The sequence below is a fragment of the Pelobates fuscus genome, chromosome 1 (genome assembly GCF_036172605.1).
Source record: "Pelobates fuscus isolate aPelFus1 chromosome 1, aPelFus1.pri, whole genome shotgun sequence".
Lineage (NCBI taxonomy): Eukaryota > Metazoa > Chordata > Amphibia > Anura > Pelobatidae > Pelobates > Pelobates fuscus.
The window spans coordinates 29,402,617-29,426,439 of NC_086317.1; the positions used below are offsets into that span (position 1 = coordinate 29,402,617).

At 39.9% G+C, this 23,823-nt stretch overlaps 1 protein-coding gene across 3 annotated transcripts in view; it reads right to left on the reverse strand.

The window, feature by feature from the left end:
- The window catches only part of IGSF5 (immunoglobulin superfamily member 5), a 174,044-nt gene that overhangs the window by 41,310 nt on the left and 108,911 nt on the right, over nt 1-23,823 (reverse strand). For 2 of the 3 annotated variants that reach the window (XM_063447127.1, XM_063447110.1), the window contains exon 1: nt 8,010-8,136. The exons of the other annotated variant lie outside the window; for it this stretch is intronic. The gene's annotated coding sequence lies outside the window, so the exon portion shown is untranslated. Of the gene's footprint in view, nt 1-8,009; nt 8,137-23,823 lie in introns of those variants that run through there. 3 annotated transcript variants of the gene reach the window in all.

Below are 23,823 nucleotides of genomic sequence, written 5' to 3' on the forward strand. Positions count from 1 at the left end.
TTTTTAGTGCAGATTTCAATGGAAATTGCCACTTTAATAAATTAACCTTGCTACCCCAAATCAGACAACTGTTACTTCCTGCTTTGGTTATCTCAGGGGAATTGCCCAAAGCACCTGCATTGCAAAGACTCATTGAACCAGTGGCGGATCCAGAGCCTGATCTCGGGAGGGGCACTTGTAGATTATTTAAATAAATAATCCAGACACAATAACCACTACAGCTCAGTGTAGTGGTTATAGTGCCAATAATGCCAAGACCCCCTCCCAGAGTAAGTAGTCAAACTGTTTAAGAACTGTTTGACAACTTACCTGAGGTCCTCTGGGAATGGGGCTGTAGTAGGGCAGAGGAGCAGTGGAATGTGTGAGTGGTGCAATGTGTGAGGGGTGCAGTGTGTGTGTGTGTGTGTGAGGGGGACAGTGTATTAGCAGTGTGTGTGTGTGAAGGTTGCAGTGTGTACGTGAGGGCGGCAGTATATGTCAGGGGTGCAGTGTGTGTGTGGGTCAGTATGTGTGTGTGACAGTTACAGTGTGTGTGTGGGGCAATGTATGTGTGTGGGGGCAGTGTGTTTATGGGGGGCAGTGTGTGTATGTGGGGGCAATGTGTTTATGGGGGGCAGGGGCAATGTGTGTGTATGGGGGGCAGGGGCAATGTGTGTATATGGGGGGCAGGGGCAATGTGTGTGTATATGGGGGGCAGGGGCAATGTGTGTGTATATGGGGGGCAGGGGCAATGTGTGTGTGTGTGTGTGTATGGGGGCAGGGGCAATGTGTGTGTGTGTATGGGGCAGGGGCAATGTGTGTGTGTGTGTATGGGGCAGGGGCAATGTGTGTGTGTGTGTGTATGGGGCAGGGGCAATGTGTGTGTGTATGGGGGGCTGGGGCAATGTGTGTGTATATGGGGGGCAGGGGCAATGTGTGTGTATATGGGGGGCAGGGGCAATGTGTGTGTGTATGGGGGGCAGGGGCAATGTGTGTGTATGGGGGGCAGGGGCAATGTGTGTGTATATGGGGGGCAGGGGCAATGTGTGTGTGTATGGGGGGCAGGGGCAATGTGTGTGTGTATGGGGGCAGGGGCAATGTGTGTGTGTGTATGGGGGGCAGGGGCTATGTCTGTGTGTGTATGGGGGGCAGGGGCTATGTGTGTGTGTGTATGGGGGCAGGGGTAATGTGTGTGTGTATGGGGGGCAGGGGCAATGTGTGTGTGTATGGGGGGCAGGGGCAATGTGTGTGTGTATGGGGGCAGGGGCAATGTGTGTGTGTGTGTGTATGGGGGCAGGGGCAATGTGTGTGTGTGTGTGTATGGGGGCAGGGGCAATGTGTGTGTGTGTGTGTGTATGGGGGGCAGGGGCAATGTGTGTGCATGTGTGTGTATGGGGGGCAGGGGCAATGTGTGTGTGTATGGGGGGCAGGGGCAATGTGAGTGTATATGGGGGCAGGGGCAATGTGTGTGTATATGGGGGGCAGGGGCAATGTGTGTGTATATGGGGGGCAGGGGCAATGTGTGTGTGTGTATGGGGGGCAGGGGCAATGTGTGTGTATGGGGGCAGGGGCAATGTGTGTGTATGGGGGGCAGGGGCAATGTGTGTGTATATCGGGGGCAGGGGCAATGTGTGTGTGTATGGGGGGCAGGGGCAATGTGTGTGTGTATGGGGGGCAGGGGCAATGTGTGTGTGTATGGGGGGCAGGGGCAATGTGTGTGTGTGTATGGGGGGCAGGGGTAATGTGTGTGTGTGTGGGGGCAGGGGCAATGTGTGTGTGTATGGGGGCAGGGGCAATGTGTGTGTGTGTATGGGGGGCAGGGGCAATGTGTGTGTGTGTGTATGGGGGGCAGGGGCAATGTGTGTGTGTGTGTGTATGGGGGGCAGGGGCAATGTGTGTGTATGTGTGTGTGTGTGTGTATGGGGGGCAGGGGCAATGTGTGTGTAGAAGAAGGATATGGGGGGGGGGGCTTTTTTTTTTTAATGTGTGTGTGTTGTTTTTTTTTTAACATTTAATTAAAATTAATATATAATTTATGTCCCCCCTCCCTTCTTACTTTTACTGGGAGGAGGGGGGACATCTTTCTTTCCCTGGTGGTCCCAGTGGTAGGAGTGAACTCTAGCCCGCGCTCCAGGGCTAGAGTTCACTCTCGCGAGATTTGGAGCGTTGCCGTGGTAACCGTGGCAACGCTCCAAATCTCGCGAGAGGAGGACCCGGAGGAGCTGCTGGTAACAGCTCCCGGGTCCTCTCTCCCTCCCCTGCCGGTCGGCTGTCAGTAATGTGCCTGCAGACCGGGGAGGGAGATCACTGATCTCCCTCCCCGGTCTGCAGGCACAATGCAGGGCTGGCACTTGGGCAATGTCAGCCCTGCATTAGCCGGCAGGGGAGAATCTCGGGGGGGGCAATTGCCCCGTTGCCCCCCCCCTGTATCCGCCACTGCATTGAACTGCATTGGAAAGTCTGTGATTGGACAGATACAGAAGGTATGGGTGGAGTTAGAAGGGGAGGGCTTGCACAGACTACAGACAAGAGATCTGCAGCTTTTGCAAGTTGTTTTTAGATATACACCCAATGAAAATATACAATAATAAAATACATGTTTTCATTGGGGTATTTTTGTAAAATTAATTTTTCCATTTGGTAAGTGTCAGTTTAATACAACTGTCACTTGAATATATGTTTTAATATCTTGGGCTTACATGCCTTTATATTTTTCACTTTGCCAAGCAGGCCATACTTCGCTTCTCTGGTTTTGTTGTCAGAACCACTGATGATAATGTGTTGTGTCTGTGATCTTGCACTGCTAATCCCAATTTATTGACACTGAGAACTCATAGAGAGATGAGTCAGCACCTTAATAGCCACCTTCCACACAAGTTGAACCCTTGGGTTATGTGTAGGTGTAACGGATCACCTGGCACCCCGACTGGGTATGTCCGTTGAAGGATGCTCCTAGCGCTTCCTGAGGACTCGAAGCACTCCAGCAGACACCTCCAGGCACTGGACGTTAGTCCTAGGAACTCTGGAACCGAATTGGGAATTAGCTCTAGTCCTTACAAAGACTTTCCCTGGTGAATCTCCTGTAAGCTGGAACAGCAGACACAGGAGCAAATCTTCCCTCCAATAACAGGACGACACACAGTTTTGGAGGATAAACAGGAACAGACTGAGCTGGAGTTTTATTGCTTCTTTTATACATATTTCTCCACAAGGTTACCACCCACATGGTCTTGTGGAGCAATCAATCAAACACATTACAATACAGCCAGACACTCCCAGCCAAGGCACACAAAGCCTCCCCTCTGCCTGTGATATAATCACTGCACACAATGGGTTAACTCAATTATCACAGGCAGGAAAATATTCAGTTTCATACAATATTCATAACTCCCAAAATATTCATACAGTCTCCATAAAGTTACATATTCTGAATCAGCATTCTCCATATACAAACATACTCAAAAATCATACAATTCCCTCCAGTGGTTTAAAAGTTAGGTGGAAGTCCTATTTGACCGACCGCAAGAATGGCTTTCCTGCCCAAAAGAGTTCCATATGTTTGGGCTGTGTGGTCGGTCTATTTTCTCCTGTATCTTGGAGATAATTGGCTTAAGTGGGTGTGGTAAGCCCATTATCTCCAGGTACAGAAAATATCTCTATTTACAACAACAGTAAAAATACATAAAAATACATAATTCATATTATACTGAACAGAACCCCCACATTCAACCTATCCCCAGATAGCTTGGATCTAAGCGCTCAATATATCCGAACAGCACTCAGATCCCACGAACAGAATAAAATTTCCATGGGGTTAAAGTTTAGCAAGGGCTGATGAGAGATTGAGGAGGGACAAAGCAACCAGTTTCAAGTGGTCTGGCAGTGTCCCTGGGACAACGCCCTGCTGGAGAACAATAGACAGGAAAAAGGGGGAGGGGAAGAGGCACATTCTCCCATCTCATCAAAGGGGCAGAAAAAGTGTTTCAAAATCCAATATGCCCAAATAATGTGCTTAAAGGGCCAGCACCAGTCCAATAGGAGTCCATATGCCTAATTACTGTTTTTAAAGGGCACAATCTCCCAGGGGCCATAGTCAGAAGGAAAGAGGCTGGCAAACAGGCCCCTGCAAAAACCAGGGGTGAGGTCACTTTCGTCACAGTAGGTTAGGTTAGATGATCTACCCTGGGTCAAATTACAGAAGAGGGTCTTTCCAGTCTGCATGGAGTTGAGGGAAGTGCTCTGTAAATGGACATTACACAGAAACATAGACATAGAAACAAAGAATGTGATAGCAGATAAGAACCATTCGGCCCATGTAGTCTGCCTAAATACATTCATTGTACTGTAGGAAGAGATCTGAAAACCAGGACATTCCTATGAGTTCATGATACCCGGTTTGGAAACTCCAGGGGTTGAATCCGAGAAGTATCCTTAGGGCTAAAAAGAACATAGTCTATAGATATTTGGACCTCAGAAATTAAGTTCTAGGAATACCTTAAATAAATGTATGAGAAAGGAGAGTTGAGATTCCTTTAAACAAACAATATTGTCACCGAAACAACTTTAGCTTAATGAAGCAGTTTTGGTATATAGATCATGCCCCTGCAGTCTTACTGCTCATTTCTCTGCATTGTAAGAGTTAAATCAATTTGTCTATGTAGCCCTAGTCACACCTCCTTGTATGTGACTTGCTCAGCCTTCCTAAACACTTCTTGTAAAGATTTATCTAATGTTTATACCTTAAAATGTCCTATCTCCAGTTCTATTAACAGCTTGTTAGACACTGCAGGAGACTCCTGTGTGTAATAAAGTTCAATTTACAGAGCTGGAGATAAAACAAAATTGAAATCTGATTGAAAGTGAAACATTTTTTTTTCATGCTGGCTGTGTCACTCACAGCCTGGGGAGGTGTGGCTAGGGCCGTATAAACAGAAACAACAAATATTTAACTCCTAAATGGCAGTGAATTGATTAGTGAAACGTCAGAGACATGATCTATACAAAAAAACTGCTTCATTAAGGTAACATTGATTTGGTGACTATAGTGTCCCTTTAAGGACTTGGCCTGATGGAGGCGTTTTGTGCTTTAATTCCCTCACTGAAACCATTATCAGCATGGTAATGTACCATTATATAACTTTAATTTGAACAAATAAACCAAATTTAGTAGAGAGCATTGTAGTCTACAAACGTTTTGTCACCATCCCCCCATAATTTTAACACCTGTATTCCAATGAATAAAAAATGTATAACCAAGTAAACATAGTTTCCTACTTCTAAACAGAAATGTATTCTTAAATTCTTGTTAACCCTTACATGGCAGATGATGTGCCAGGGCTGTCATGATATCACCATGCCATTTCTTAACTCTTGAAGAGGTTTAAATCATTTGTTCCCTAATTTTTTTACATTTTAATTTTTGTAAACTGAAAGCTAACACTTTTAAATCTACACCGTGGCAGAAATAGAATATGCGTCAGATGATTATTTTCGAGGAGGCACCCCATTTGATTCATTGCATCTAAGTCCTGGGATTCAGTAGTTCTTTTCACAGAATGTACTTACAGATTTTTCAAGCTTCTAAACCAATCAGAGACCTCCCTGTGATAGAGTTTTTATATTTTGTATTGGAAGCTGTTATTTATATTGGAAGAAAATCCTTTAATCTGTTTAGTAATCTGTGTTTTATTATATTATTTTGAAAATATTAACACGTTTTAGATAACATATTATATATATCAAAGTAAAATGTTTGAAACAATCTCAAAAATAACATAAAGTGATTTTATTTTTCCGTAAGGTGTTAAATCCTAACAAGGTGAAACGATATTATATGTGTAATAAAATCTAAGCTTTCCATTGCCAAGGTTAGAAAAATCTGTTATCTTGTCTACAGTACCGCAGGCTCATATTGTGCTAGAACAGAACTGGTCTATAAACAATTTAACTGCATGGTCAGAAGTTTTAAAATGTAAAGGTAAAATCTAAAAAACCAATTCAAAGCATTTATATTAAATAATATTGCACCTGCGGCAAATATTCACCCCACGGGTAGAATGTGGTTGAAACATTAAAAAATAGTTCTTTATCCTTTGTACTCAGAAAGAACAAGCAAAATCAGACACCAGTAAATGTGGATAATATAAATAAACAATTTACTTTTATTTACATTCTAGCCCTCTTTCTTTTTGCATTTAGTTTTTTAATTTTCTGCCTAGCAGGTTTATCTGAAAATGTTGGATAAAAAAATAGATTATTGCACTTACTAAATGTGGCAACAGGTACTTTGGAAAGTAGCGGCTGGTTAAAAGTAGTGACAGGTATAAAAATACGACAAAAATGTACAAAAACATGACATGATTATTTGCTCAGCATCTCAGAAGTAATAAAGAGAGGGGGTGGAAACTGTAGATGCAGTTATGACACACAAAATATTTTTCTTTCTCACACACATTTTCCACTACTCCTTACCCTGCCAATAGCCTTTTGTTTGGGTGGTAGGAGGTTGCTGCAAAAACTGGGGGGGGGGGGGGGGGATTGAGGGAGGGGGGGAGGGCAGAAGTGGGGGGGGGGGCAACGGCGAACTTCCACTGATGCCTATCAGGTGGCCCATACACTTAGAACCATCCGGTGGGCATGTTTTATCAGGGGTTGTGAGCTGCCGCTGCAGAGCTTTTAACAGTGTGACTGGGCCCTTCTCATTGGGCAGCCTGAGGGGATGTGATGAGCCTGTCACTGCCTCCTAGCTAACAGACCAAGCTGTGCAAGAGGAAGAGGAGAGCCAGACTCTGATTCCCAACAGCCTCAGCCAGAAGACTGAATCACGAGGAAGCCAACCTCCTGCACCCAAAGTGTAAATTGTGTGGCTGTGTGTTTAGTGAGTGTATGTCTGTATCTGTATGCCTGTTAGTGTTTGTATATATTTATGTCCATGTATCTGCAAGTGTGTCAGTGTGTGTATCTGTGTGTCTGTATCTGCATGTGTCTCAGTGTGTGTATCTGTATGTTTGTAAGTGTTAGTATCTATGTTATACTCTCAGACACATTACTGGGAGTATTATTGCCGTGGAGCTCTGTTATACACTCATTTAGAAATCAGTCTGTGTAAATAAGATACATTGTTCTTTTTCTAAACTACATTTTAGTTGCATTAATTGTTATTAGTTAATCACCTACAATTTCTCAGAACAGCACCGGTGCTGGCCACATCTCCATCACAATCCCAAAAATGAACGTGTCTCTCTTTGTCCATTTGAAATTTTGAGATGTTTATGCAAATGTATGTCTGTTTGAGAGGGTAAAGTATGAGTAAATCTGAGAAGGGGGCGAATAGGCTTGACTGGCCTAGGAGTGACAAAATCCTGAACGTCACTGATTACGACATGGACAAATTGGTAACTCCTCTCAACGAACCTCCTACTTTCTGTTTCCCTTATTACACTTATTAACTAATTACAAAGATTCTATATGATAAATCAGTCAATCATGAATTTGCATATCAAAAATATGTAATGATATGACTATTTTAATAGATTAAGTAATATATGCCCCAAATTATTCTAAGGCATTAACAAAATATCCATGTCTCCAGATTCCAATTAATATCTGCTTGTTTTACAGATCCTAGGTTTGTTGTAAATGAAGCAGGTGAGCCTGGGAATAAATTTTAAGTATTTTAAGATACAGATATATATGTTTACCATATTTCCCACATATGGAATTCCAACAGAATACCAGTGATTTCTCAAGTAGTGTTTATATCATTGGTATTTCCCATTCTGATAAAATTAAGTTTTATACAGTAACACCTAAATCATTGTTTTAAATACCATAAAACTCAACACAAAATATAAACTGTATAAACTGTATCAATGGTAAGGATTTTTTAGTAGGAAATTTAAAACAATAAAGTAAGTGTAAAGAAATAGAAGGGAGATAAAATATGTTTAAATATAAAACACAACTCAAATTCATAACAATTCTGAATTATGTACACTTTAATGTTCAATTTAATAAGTCTAAAATCTTACCTTATGTTAATAAAGTTTCAATTATAAATGAAAAATAAATACTTCTGCCGTTCATATCGTTCCCAAAAGCAGCTATCTTCTTCTCACACCCATCCTTAGGCAGGGCAATTTATCCAAAACAAAGCCTTTTATTATTTAAAATTATTTTAAAAAATGTTTTACAGAAATGATCTATTTTCCTATCATCTGTCATTGAACATGACTGAGCCGCGCTTTTCTGGTGTTACTGGATAAGGTTAGAGTCCAGTACTACATTCTCTTTATTAGTAATAATTAACTCAACGCTGTTTGTCAAGAGACCCACGTGTCTCAGGGTAAAGAGGTGCGTTACATATTATCAGTAAACTTTATTACCAGAAATTGTCCAGTAAAAGCACAAGACAGAATAGGAGTGGCTCGCTTTAGATTAAACAGCTGACATGTATGAATCATACCGTCGAAAGCTAGGTTTTACCTTACTGCAAGCAACCATTATAGTGTGCCCTGCTGGACACAATGTTTCACACAGGGTTTTACAGGGACACTATAGTCACCAAAACAACTTTAGCTTAATGAATCAGTTTTTGTGCATTTATCATGCCTTTAACGTTTCACTGCTCAATTTACTGCTATTTAGGAGTTAAATCACTTTTGTTTCTGTTTATGTAGCCCCAGCTACCCTTTATTGGCTATGATTGACACTGCCTGCAGGAAAACAAACTGTTTTAATTACATTTCAATCAAATGTAACTTACTTTAAATGTTTGTATCTATTTTAATATTTATAAGATTATATATTTTTATATGTATATACGAAACATAATTTAATATTAATAATCATAAAAAAGTGTGATGAATTAAAAAAATATATATTTTCCAAGTTCTGCATGACATTTTAACTGTATATGTCATGCTACTAGCTTTTACTGCAACCAAATACACATATTTGATTTCCGCAACGTGTCACGGAAACCCTGGCCAAAATTAGTGTTCATATTAGTTTTTTGCATTATTCACACAAACACTGCACTTTCATTGAAGATTTCATCATTACTCTGCATTTTATTGATCTAAAACACTCGTATTTGTGTTTAACAATGTCTCACAGGTACAACAGTACACACATGAATAGGAACGTTAAATGGTCAAATATATGGTTTTCCCCTTTTCAGTTTATACACATTGAAATTTGCCAAATATGTTTGCTGGGCCTGTGTTGTCTTGGCGACCATATGGCAGCCCAGGAATGAAAATTACCCCCAACATGGCATGCCATTTGCAAAAGTAGACAACCCGGGATATTCAAAACAGCAGAGCTCTTAGTAGCTCTGGAAAGTGTGAGTGTGTTCTCTTATGCACTTTATATGCACTTTATTATTGGTTATAGTGAATTATTATTTCTTTTTTGTTTACCTATTCCTGTGACTGATCTTCAACAAAAGACATTTTGTATATATATATATATATATATATATATATATATATTTTTAACTATATATATTGCACAGAGGGGCTATTAAGCTTATTTTATACACTGCAGTTTTCCCACATTTTTGGTTTAGTGGTATCTTATTTTATTTTAAGGTTTGGGAATCCTTGCTTTGCTTACTGCTTGCTGTCTCAGTTTTTTATTATAGTGAGCACCTAGCCATACTATTGTTTTTATTAAATAATTTGAAAGTTTTTTTTTTTAACAGATTGTGATTGAATAAAATTAAATGACTCAGTACTTTACTTCCTGCTCCGTGGATATTAATTTTAATATCATGCAAAATTACCGTATTTATCGGCGTATAACACGCACTTTTTCTCCCTGAAAATAGGGAGAAAAGCATGGGTGCGTGTTATACGCCGATATCCTACATTTACTTACCTGTCTTGAAGCGTGGGCCGGCTTCACAGCGCGCACCGCGGAACTGGAACTTAAATTTCAGGTTCCGGTTTCCAGGGGGACTGAAAGGAAGTGTGCACACTATTGTGTGCACACTTCCTTTCAGTCCCGCCGGTACTGGAACTTAAATTTCAGGTTCCGGTTTCCGGCGGGACTGAAAGGAAGTGTGCACACTATTGTGTGCACACTTCCTTTCAGTCCCGCCGGAAACCGGAACCTGAAATTTAAGTTCCAGTTCCGCGGTGCGCGCTGTGAAGCCGGCCCACGCTTCAAGACAGGTAAGTAAATATGGGACAGAGGGAAAGTGCACTAGGGGACACTATGGGAGGGGGGGGGGACACACTATGGGGGGTGGAGAATACTATGGGGGGGGAGAATACTATGGGAGGGGGGAGAGAATATTATGGGGGGGAATACTATGGGAGGGGGAAGAGAATACTATGGGAGGGGGGAGAGAATACTATGGGAGGGGGGGAGATTACTATGGAAAGGGGGGGGAACACTATGGGATGAGGGGGGGGAATACTATGGGAGAGGTGGAAATTTCCTGGAATTTCCTTCTGGAAATGAGGTGCGTGTTATACGCCGGGGCGTGTTATACGCCGATAAATACGGTACTTATTTGGCTTATTTAACATTGTGGTTCAACTTTTGTCTATGTGAGGCATGAATTACAGAACTCTGGACCTGAATATTTAGGAAATCTCAAAGCCAATCAACGTTATAGGTTTTCCGGTGATTTACAATGTCACTAAAAAAAAGTATTTTCTTAAGTCCTTTGTGTTTATTTTGTGGATTTTCTGTAATGAGTGGCTCTCATAAATAAGTTACCTTGTGCTTTTTTTATTGGCAATAACATTCTATATCTATAATCTATATAGAAAGCTAGTGATCTATTACTTTATTGAGTTTCTTTTGAACTGTTTATTTCAGCCACGTAACTGAAAATCCTAGAAAGACAGAGTGCATGTTAAAGCGGTAGTATCGCCCACATCTTAATGCTATGAATTGTGAGCCAAATTTCATTACGTCATGTCGACATGCCATCCACAATGCCTTTGAAAAAGCCAAGAGCCAAAAAAAAGCTAAAAGCCAAGAGCGTTTTGGAGAGCCCTACAACAACTACATTAACATTTCGTTAGGGCATGCTATGCCATCCTACAGTAGGAGGTCTTCAAAGCCGTTAGGGCTGCATAAAATGCCCTAACGATCTAGCCCGCCTGCCTTTCCAGAAATCTAATCGCCATCTCGAGATCCACCTGGCAATCCAGACAGCCCTCCGCCAGTCAATAATGGTGATCTGAGACATATGATCACTGTTACAATGTCTAAGCCAAAAATTTGTAATACTGGTTGAGACACTGTTCTTCTCCTCACATTGATCTGAGGTGGAAGTGGGGATTGGGGGGTGAGTGAGGTGCTGAATATTAGGCAGGTAGGCAAATTAATTAAATGAAATTAATTCCGCTAAGAAGGTACGCTATTATACTGTGGAGGAGACTCCGATAGTCGCACTCTCGCAGACACCGAGGGCCAAATATATTAGATGACCTTTTCAACTTGTAAATATGACAAATACATTTTCTAGAGATGTTGCTTTAGAGGGAATATAGCATCCTTAGAAGGAAAATTACCCCCTTGATGGAATGCCAGTTTAAAAAGTATTCTAAATGTAGTATTTTGAGTTGTTTGGTGTAGCTACTTTATAATAGCTTGGCTTAAAGTAAATAGGCACAGGTGAAGGTCAGCTGAATCCATAAGTCAAAGTAGTTGTACAAGCCAATAAATCAGTACAGTCAGCTAACAAAGAGTAATAAGGACAAGTTGAGGACAGGAATGCAGAATAACCAAAGAAAGTAACAAAATCAAAGTCCCCATAAAGGGTAAGGAATAAAAAAATGAAGGAAGCTATAAACTAATTATTAGAAATGTGTCCATTCACCAAAGAGCAAATACAAATCTCGCAGGTAATGCTAAAAGTCAGGTAAGGCATAGAGAGATAATGGGGAAGGAGGGTATTTTCAATAATAGATGTATTGGTATATAGTGATGTCGCGAACATAAAAATGTTCACAAATGTTCGCGAACGGGCGAACCGGGCGAACCGTCATAGACTTCAATAGGCAGGCGAATTTTAAAACCCACAGGGACTCTTTCTGGCCACAATAGTGATGGAAAAGTTGTTTCAAGGGGATTAACACTTGGACTGTGGCATGCCGGAGGGGGATCCATGGCAAAACTCCCATGGAAAATTACATAGTTGATGCAGAGTCTGGTTTTAATCCATAAAGGGCATAAATCACCTAACATTCCTAAATTGTTTGGAATAACGTGCTTTAAAATATCAGGTATGATGTTGAATCGATCAGGTAGTGTAAGGGTTACGCCCGCTTCACAGTGACAGACCAAACTCCCCGTTTAACGCACCACAAACAACCGCAAACAGTCTATTTGCACAACCGCAAATTCCCCATTTGCACAAGGTTGGATACCAAACTAGCCATGTCCCGTTCCTTGTCCTCACTGATGTCATTGAAGGTCTCTTCCTCCACCCAGCCACGTATAACACCAAGGGTCCCCGAAAGGTGAAAACAAGCCCCCTGTATTTTTATTTTTTTTTAAATGTACACTACTGTTACACCAGATATGAGTTGCACTGGTGTGACACTGTGCCCTGGCAGGCCCTGAAACGCACACGTGTGAATGAAACTGACTGCTTTTATTTCACAGTCAAATTTCTATTTTTTTTTTTTTTTAATGTACACTACTGTTACAACAGATATGAGTTGCACTGGTGTGACACTGTGCCCTGGCAGGCCCTGAAACGCACACGTGTGAAGGAAACTGACTGCTATTATATTACAGTCAAAAAAGTTTTTTGTTTTTTTTTAAATGCAAGCTATTGTGCCCTCAAAACGTTCGTGTGTGGGGGTGCTGGAATGACGTGGGCCAATGGGAGCCTGAATCAACTTTTGGCTCCCACTGCCCCTTTAAGAGTGAGCTCGTGACTTGAGCCGTGCACTAGTGCCAGGTAGGCCAGTGACCGATCACTGCGGTCAGTGCACGCGGCTAAGTCAGAAGAGGAGATCAAGCCGCATGAGGCTCGTGTGGAGGCAGGAGTGATCCAGCCACGCGCGGCTCAAGCTTAGGAGCCAGGTCGGTCCCAGGATAAGGTAAATACAGCCACAACCACTTATCCCAATCACACACCTTTCCTAACGTCCTATCCCATTAAAAGCATATCACCATGTATTTAATAAAACACATAGACCCCCTACTTCATCCAGGTTACCGATCGATGGTTCGATATTCTGAGCCCTCTCTGATTTACTGTACACGACTATTCGATATTCCCACAACTTTTATATAGCATTTTATGTTTGTTTGAGACCACCTTAAAAATATTGGATATCGCTAAAAATCATGATCACTATATACTTTCTCTACACACCTCTAAAACGAACCAAACTACTCATCCATCCGCTATACCACTTTATCCCACCTAGAACTAGTGCCCAGTTAAAATACTTGACTCTTACTTACCCACACTCAGTCATGCCACACACATTTCACCACTACTCTCACTGAATCCCTCTGACTACGGCTAAATTCATCTTCTACATCAGAACACTACTGATGCACATTGTACCTATTCTAGATTAGATTTGTTTTTGGGTTCTTTAGAGGTTTCATATAAGATTAAAAAGGTTTTGATTCAAGAAGTAACCTGGTCAGATCACAACCCATTAATACTTGATTTCACTATTTCACCAGATATTAAAATTAGGAATAGTTGGAGACTTAATGAATTCCTTCTGAGGGAGGCCCAAGACATAAATACCATAAAAGAATTAACAAACCGTTTTTTCGAGGAGAATAAAAATAAAGGTACTTCAGACGCTATAGTTTGGTGTACATATAAGGCAGTGTTGAGGGGACACTTTATTAAATTAGGTACAATTAAGAAAAAACAAAAAGAAGCTTCCCTGACAGAATTATATGTGTCTCATTATAAATTAACAAATCTTAATAAAAATAATCCAAATACAGAGATAAGCGAGAAAATAGGAATAATAAAAAATAAAATCAATAAAATTCTACTTTTACAAACCTCAAAAAAACTAGAATATCTAAAAATAAAATGGTACTATAAAGGAAACCGAGCAAATAAAATGCTCACAAACCGAGTTTAAGGTGCGAAATTGAATAAGTTAATACAAAAAATTATTACAGATGATGGTATTCAATTAACTCCTGAAAATATAGGTAAAGCATTTAATTCATTTTATCAAAAATTGTATAACTTACCTGATTATCCCTATAATCCAGAAACATATTTTCAAAATAAAACCCTAAAAAAATTATCAAGGGAACAATTGAATTCTATTAATGAACCCTTTTCAAAAATTTAAATAACAAATGCAATTGAGTCTTTAAAAAAAAAAAAAAACTCCGGGGCCGGACGGCTTCCCAAACATATTTTACCAACAGTTTCAGGACGTACTGGTAATACACCTTGAAGATCTTTTTAATAGTATAGTCAGAGAAAAAGATTAAACCAACGAATTATTATACGCCAATATAATTCCCATACAAAAGCCAGATAAATCTACGGAATTGGTAGGGAATTATCGTCCTATATATTTATTAAATTCTGATTTAAAAATATATGCAAGTATTTTGACAAAGAGACTACAAAGAGTCCTCCCGTCCATAATTCATGGAGATCAGGTTGGATTTTTGAAGGATAGACAATCAAACAATAGTGTAAGGACAATGATTGACATTTTGGAATACATTCATGAATCAGGCACTCCATTGCTGGCCCTGTCATTGGACGCGGAGAATGCCTTTGACAGGGTCAGATGGGACTTCTTTTGGGAGGCATTAAAGGCTTTTGGTTTTGAAGGTTGGATTCTGAGCGCTATCATGGCATTGTATAGCTCCCCAATGGCAAGAACAATCGGTAGGGGTATAACTTCTGAGTGGTTTAACATAAGAAATGGGACAAGACAGGGGTGCCCCCTGTCCCCATTGCTATATTTGATATATATAGAACCCCTGATCTGTGACATCAGATCTAATGAGAAAATAAAGGGAATAACAATAGGCCAAGAGGAATTTAAAACTTTACTTTATGCAGACAATGTGTTAATCACTATATCAGACCCTATAACATCAACAGATGAACTGTTAAGGGTGATTTATGAATTTGGGCACTATTCCAACTTTAAGTTAACTGTAGATAAGACAACTATTCTTGCCAAAAATATAAAGAAGGAAGAGAAAATACACATTAAAGCGAAATATAGTTTCGAATGGGAAAAAAAATGTATTATCTACCTAAGCATTAAGATCTCCAGTAATCCTTTTAGGATTTTGGAATACAACGTTTTACCTCTAATGATGCAAATTAATAAACAACTGAAGGACTTGAGAACAGCAGAGATATCATGGACAGGTAGAATTAACATCGTAAAGTCTTACCTGATCCCCAGATGGAGTTATATATTCCGTATGTTACCATTGAAAATGCCTAAACCATGGCTCATGATGATTCAATCTGCCTTAGATAAATATATATGGCTGGGGAAAAAACCCAGGGTTAATAAAAAAATTCTGAACCTAAAGCCTAAGTTGGGAGGGATGGGAGTCCCTGATATTATGGATATATATGAAGCTTGTTCATTGGCGAATGTTATATCCTCTATGAAAGAGAGCTCTAGGGGAGAATCATGGGAAAAAATTGAGGCTAGAAAAGCGGAAGTTCCGGATTTAATGGCTTTATTTTGGAGTATACATAAGTATGAGAGAGATGATATGGGTCTAATTCTAGATAATTTATTGGGTCAATGGAGAATCTGGAAAAAAAGACTCAAAATTGAAGATAAAATTATTATTGATTTACCCCTGCACATATTGACCACTAATATTGAGGATTTTAATCTTGATCCATGGTTAAGCAAAGGTATTAATAGAATAGATCAGTTATTCCAACATCAACAAATTAGACCTTTCGAGGAGATCAAACAAGCTTTTTCTCTTTCCTACAGAGAAAGTTTTGCGTACTTAAGGATAAAACATTTCTTAATGAGACACAGAATAACTGAGATTTCTGAGGAATTACAAACTTTCTTAAATTTAATAAACACCAGACATAATAAAAATGTAGTCTCCAAAAGCTCAAAAATCTGTAGTAAATATAAGTCAATCCCTGAATTTCCAGCCTTAAAAGTATGGGAAAGAGATTTACAAATTACTATTACGAGAAATGAATGGCTTAAGGCCAATAAAGCAAGGTTATCAATAGATGGCATTATGTTCCAGCTAAATTAGCAAAAATATACCCAGGAACACAATATCTTTGCTGGTGTTGCGCCTCATTGAGAGCAGATTATGTTCATATATGGTGGTCATGCCCGATCATATCCCTACTATGGCAAAAGGTAGCGAAATTCTGCAGGGAAGAAATAGAGGTAGATCTTGACTTTACTTGTAGTTCTATGATATTACATTTGGGTTGGCCTACAATTCCAAAGGATAAAAAAGAATTAATTGTCCATATTCTCATAGAAACTAAAGCCACTCTTGCAAGATTCTGGAAAACGTCAGACTCCCCGACTTGGGAGCTGATAAAACAGCAGGTTCTGAATAATTGCAAAATAGAAATAGGGATATTCAGACAGGACCACTACTTTAATCCGCGAATTGGACAAAGGCAGAAATGGATTGTAAAAATAGGTAGAAGAAATGAGTCTTGATTTACACTAGGGTTTATATGCAGTGGAATTGATGTTGGGTGGCGAATCCTGTGCATTCATTTTCAAGATATCCATGGTTATATGGAACTTGATTAGTAGATAGAATGACTGATGAGTGTTGCCTCTCAGGTTCTTAGGACTGACTCGGGATCAACCCTCGGCGAGAGTTTGTGTGTTTTTTTTTGTTTTTGTTTTCTTCTTTCTCTCTCTCTGCCTGGTTTTGTTACTGCAAGGCTAGGGTAAGTTGGTAAATTTACGGCAAGCAGAAATATATAAGGAAGGGACTTAAAACGAAGAGGAAAGAGAAAGGGGGAATTGAGGGATGAAGGGAGAAGAGGAAGAAGGAGGGAAAGAGAAAAGAAAAGGAAAGGGCCCTTAGAATTTATTACATATATTTAACTTCTTCCTCTGGTCTGAAAATTGCCAAATTATGATTGAAATGTAATAATTTTATACATACCCCATGTCATTTTATTCTTATTGTTTAAATGTTTAATGTTTAATCTATGTCTTCTTTTCTGTTTGTAATAATGCATGTAAAAAAGAAAGAAAAGAGAAAAAAGAAAGGGAAACTTTTCAATAAAGAATACCTTTTCACCCTCTTTGCATGAACCCGATTTACATATATTACTAATATGTTTCTCAACATATATATTATATTATTCACTCACTCACTCACTCACTCACTCTCTGGGCCATCCTAAGACATGGCCAACGATAGGTCCAACGATAAATGACTATGGGGGATAATGTATAATAAACACAGGTTACTGGCTATGGGAGGGATAATGTATAATAAACACAGGTTACTGGCTATGGGAGGGTAATGTATAATAAGCACAGGTTACTGGCTATGGGGGGATAATGTATAATAAACACAGGTTACTGGCTATGGGGGGGATAATGTATAATAAGCACAGGTTACTGGCTATGGGAGGGTAATGTATAATAAACACAGGTTACTGGCTATGGAGGGATAATGTATAATAAACACAGGTTACTGGCTATTGGGGATAATGTATAATAAACACAGGTTACTGGCTATGGGGGGATAATGTATAATAAACACAGGTTACTGGCTATGGGGGATAATGTATAATAAACACAGGTTACTGGCTATGGGAGGGTAATGTATAATAAGCACAGGTTACTGGCTATGGGGGGATAATGTATAATAAACACAGGTTACTGGCTATGGGGGGGATAATGTATAATAAACACAGGTTACTGGCTATGGGAGGGTAATGTATAATAAACACAGGTTACTGGCTATGGGAGGGATAATGTATAATAAACACAGGTTACTGGCTATGGGAGGGTAATGTATAATAAGCACAGGTTACTGGCTATGGGGGGATAATGTATAATAAGCACAGGTTACTGGCTATGGGAGGGTAATGTATAATAAACACAGGTTACTGGCTATGGGAGGGATAATGTATAATAAACACAGGTTACTGGCTATGGGGGGGATAATGTATAATAAGCACAGGTTACTGGCTATGGGAGGGTAATGTATAATAAACACAGGTTACTGGCTATGGGAGGGATAATGTATAATAAACACAGGTTACTGGCTATGGGAGGGATAATGTATAATAAACACAGGTTACTGGCTATGGGAGGGTAATGTATAATAAGCACAGGTTACTGGCTATGGGGGGATAATGTATAATAAACACAGGTTACTGGCTATGGGGGGGATAATGTATAATAAGCACAGGTTACTGGCTATGGGAGGATAATGTATAATAAACACAGGTTACTGGCTATGGGAGGGATAATGTATAATAAACACAGGTTACTGGCTATGGGAGGATAATGTATAATAAACACAGGTTACTGGCTATGGGAGGGTAATGTATAATAAGCACAGGTTACTGGCTATGGGGGGATAATGTATAATAAACACAGGTTACTGGCTATGGGGGGGATAATGTATAATAAGCACAGGTTACTGGCTATGGGAGGATAATGTATAATAAACACAGGTTACTGGCTATGGGAGGGATAATGTATAATAAACACAGGTTACTGGCTATGGAGGGATAATGTATAATAAACACAGGTTACTGGCTATGGGAGGATAATGTATAATAAACACAGGTTACTGGCTATGGGGGGGATAATGTATAATAAGCACAGGTTACTGGCTATGGGAGGATAATGTATAATAAACACAGGTTACTGGCTATGGGAGGGATAATGTATAATAAACACAGGTTACTGGCTATGGAGGGATAATGTATAATAAACACAGGTTACTGGCTATTGGGGATAATGTATAATAAACACAGATTACTGGCTATGGGGGGATAATGTATAATAAACACAGGTTACTGGCTATGGGAGGATAATGTATAATAAACACAGGTTACTGGCTATGGGGGATAATGTATAATAAACACAGGTTACTGGCTATGGGGGGATAATGTATAATAAACACAGGTTACTGGCTATGGGAGGATAATGTATAATAAACACAGGTTACTGGCTATGGGGGGATAATGTATAATAAACACAGGTTACTGGCTATGGGGAGGATAATGTAAAATAAACACAGGTTACTGGCTATGGGGGGATAATGTATAATAAACACAGGTTACTGGCTATGGGGGGATAATGTATAATAAACACAGGTTACTGGCTATGGGGAGGATAATGTATAATAAACACAGGTTACTGGCTATGGGGAGGATAATGTATAATAAACACAGGTTACTGGCTATGGGAGGGATAATGTATAATAAACACAGGTTACTGGCTATGGGGGGGATACTGTATAATAAACACAGGTTACTGGCTATGGGAGGGATAATGTATAATAAACACAGGTTACTGGCTATGGGAGGGTAATGTATAATAAGCACAGGTTACTGGCTATGGGGGGATAATGTATAATAAACACAGGTTACTGGCTATGGGAGGATAATGTATAATAAACACAGGTTACTGGCTATGGGGGGGATAATGTATAATAAGCACAGGTTACTGGCTATGGGAGGATAATGTATAATAAACACAGGTTACTGGCTATGGGAGGGATAATGTATAATAAACACAGGTTACTGGCTATGGAGGGATAATGTATAATAAACACAGGTTACTGGCTATTGGGGATAATGTATAATAAACACAGATTACTGGCTATGGGGGATAATGTATAATAAACACAGGTTACTGGCTATGGGAGGATAATGTATAATAAACACAGGTTACTGGCTATGGGGGGATAATGTATAATAAACACAGGTTACTGGCTATGGGGGGATAATGTATAATAAACACAGGTTACTGGCTATGGGAGGATAATGTATAATAAACACAGGTTACTGGCTATGGGGGGATAATGTATAATAAACACAGGTTACTGGCTATGGGGGGATAATGTATAATAAACACAGGTTACTGGCTATGGGGAGGATAATGTAAAATAAACACAAGTTACTGGCTATGGGGGGATAATGTATAATAAACACAGGTTACTGGCTATGGGGGGATAATGTATAATAAACACAGGTTACTGGCTATGGGGAGGATAATGTATAATAAACACAGGTTACTGGCTATGGGGAGGATAATGTATAATAAACACAGGATACTGGCTATGGGAGGGATAATGTATAATAAACACAGGTTACTGGCTATGGAGGGATAATGTATAATAAACACAGGTTACTGGCTATTGGGGATAATGTATAATAAACACAGATTACTGGCTATGGGGGGATAATGTATAATAAACACAGGTTACTGGCTATTGGGGATAATGTATAATAAACACAGATTACTGGCTATGGGAGGATAATGCATAATAAACACAGATTACTGGCTATGGGGGGATAATGTATAATAAACACAGGTTACTGGCTATGGGGGGGATAATGTATAATAAGCACAGGTTACTGACTATGGGAGGATAATGTATAATAAACACAGGTTACTGGCTATGGGAGGGATAATGTATAGTAAACACAGGTTACTGGCTATGGAGGGATAATGTATAATAAACACAGGTTACTGGCTATTGGGGATAATGTATAATGAACACAGGTTACTGGCTATGGGAGGGGTAATGTATAATAAACACAGGTTACTGGCTATGGGAGGGATAATGTATAATAAACACAGGTTACTGGCTATGGGGGGATAATGTATAATAAACACAGGTTACTGGCTATGGGGGAGATAATGTATAATAAGCACAGGTTACTGGCTATTGGGAGGATAATGTATAATAAACACAGGTTACTGGCTATGGGAGGATAATGTATAATAAACACAGGTTACTGGCTATGGGGAGGATAATGTATAATAAACACATGTTACTGGCTATGGGGGATAATGTATAATAAACACAGGTTACTGGCTATGGGGGGATAATGTATAATAAACACAGGTTACTGGCTATGGGAGGGATAATGTATACTAAACACAGGTTACTGGCTATGGAGGGATAATGTATAATAAACACAGGTTACTGGCTATGGGAGGATAATGTATAATAAACACAGGTTACTGGCTATGGGGGGATAATGTATAATAAACACAGGTTACTGGCTATGGAGGGGTAATGTATAATAAACACAGGTTACTGGTTGTGGGGGGATAATTTATAATAAACACAGGTTACAGTTTGTGGGGGGATAATGTATAATAAACACAGGTTACTGACTATGGGGGAGATAATGTATAATAAGCACAGGTTACTGGCTATTGGGAGGATAATGTATAATAAACACAGGTTACTGGCTATGGGAGGATAATGTATAATAAACACAGGTTACTGGCTATGGGGAGGATAATGTATAATAAACACAGGTTACTGGCTATGGGGGATAATGTATAATAAACACAGGTTACTGGCTATGGGAGGATAATGTATAATACACACAGGTTACTGGCTATGGGAGGATAATGTATAATAAACACAGGTTACTGGCTATGGGGGCATAATGTATAATAAACACAGGTTACTGGCTATGGGAGGATAATGTATAATAAACACAGGTTACTGGCTATTGGAGAATAATGTATAATAAACACAGGTTACTGGCTATGGGAGGATAATGTATAATAAACACAGGTTACTGGCTATGGGGGGATAATGTATAATAAACACAGGTTACTGGCTATGGGGGATAATGTATAATAAACACAGGTTACTGGCTATGGGGGGATAATGTATAATAAACACAGGTTACTGGCTATGGGGGATAATGTATAATAAACACAGGTTACTGGCTAGGGGAGGATAATGTATAATAAACACAGGTTACTGGCTATGGGAGGATAATGTATAATAAACACAGGTTACTGGCTATGGGAGGATAATGTATAATAAACAGAGGTTACTGGCTATGGGAGGATAATGTATAATAAACACAGGTTACCGGCTATGGAGGGATAATGTATAATAAACACAGGTTACTGGCTATGGGAGGATAATGTATAATAAACACAGGTTACTGGCTATGGGGAGGATAATGTATAATAAACACAGGTTACTGGCTATGGGGGATAATGTATAATAAACACAGGTTACTGGCTATGGGAGGATAATGTATAATACACACAGGTTACTGGCTATGGGAGGATAATGTATAATAAACACAGGTTACTGGCTATGGGAGGATAATGTATAATAAACACAGGTTACTGGCTATGGGAGGATAATGTATAATAAACACAGGTTACTGGCTATGGGGGGATAATGTATAATAAACACAGGTTACTGGCTATGGGGGATAATGTATAATAAACACAGGTTACTGGCTATGGGGGGATAATGTATAATAAACACAGGTTACTGGCTATGGGGGATAATGTATAATAAACACAGGTTACTGGCTATGGGAGGATAATGTATAATAAACACAGGTTACTGGCTATGGGAGGATAATGTATGATAAACACAGGTTACTGGCTATGGGAGGATAATGTATAATAAACACAGGTTACTGGCTATGGGAGGATAATGTATAATAAACACAGGTTACCGGCTATGGAGGGATAATGTATAATAAACACAGGTTACTGGCTATGGGAGGATAATGTATAATAAACACAGGTTACTGGCTATGGGGGGATAATGTATAATAAACACAGGTTACTGGCTATGGGAGATAATGTATAATAAACACAGGTTACTGGCTATGGGAGGATAACGTATAATAAACACAGGTTACTGGCTATGGGGGATAATGTATAATAAACACAGGTTAGTGGCTATGGGAGGATAATGTATATTAAACAAAGGTTACTGGCTATGGGGGATAATGTATAATACATAGTTACATAGTGTGGTGGAAGCTCGGTAGAAATTAAATTTAGTAGGCCGAGATTTCCACGTGGCATATGTGTAAATGTTGGTGTATCAGTTAGTCAGTTACACGTAGCTAAGATACAATCAACACCGTACTGAGCAAGTGCAGGAATGCAGAAACTGAAAACACTTCCCCTCCTCCATTGTTCTGGGTGAGCCATGTGGTCTAACAGGTAAGGGAAGTTAGGCTTTGTTCAGCTGATTGGGTAAAGAGTATATGTGGGTAGAGTTAACTATAGGAGGAGCTATATGTCTATATCATGCATTTACACAGTCAGTTCTGGGCTCAGATCTTGTTGTATTTTGGTGACATTAGTCCCTCTGAGCCCCGGTCGGTGAATCGAATAAAGAATCTCTTCCTTCCTGAAGAAACCTGTGTCCACTTCTCTGTGCTTGGCTTCCGTCATTTTCTCCGGTATCATTTGGTGCAATTGGCCGGGAAGCTCATCGTTAACGGTGGCTAAGAAGCAGAGGCGTGAGACGGTCTATCTTTGCCCACGCTCCCTACGGCTGCACCCCTGAACTTCTGCGTGGACCTCCTTTCGTCTCGGCGCCACTGGTCTGTTGTCCAGGAGATCATCGGCTTCTACGTAGTAAGTGCTGGGGTCGATGAGTGTGAACCCAGGTACAGGAACGAGGAGGTAAGACGACTATTGTTTTAGACGGTGGACCCACTAGGGGTATTGGATACCGATTGTGGGGTAGGCCCATAAGGGGTTATTTGTGTATGGAATCTGCCCCCTCAGTAGAGGGAAGGAGCGAAGGCGCACCGCTCAATTAAACGCCCTGTAGTCAGCCCGTTTAATTTTGGTTTGGAGTCAGGCTGGGTTCTGTGTAAATAGCCCAAGCCGGACACCG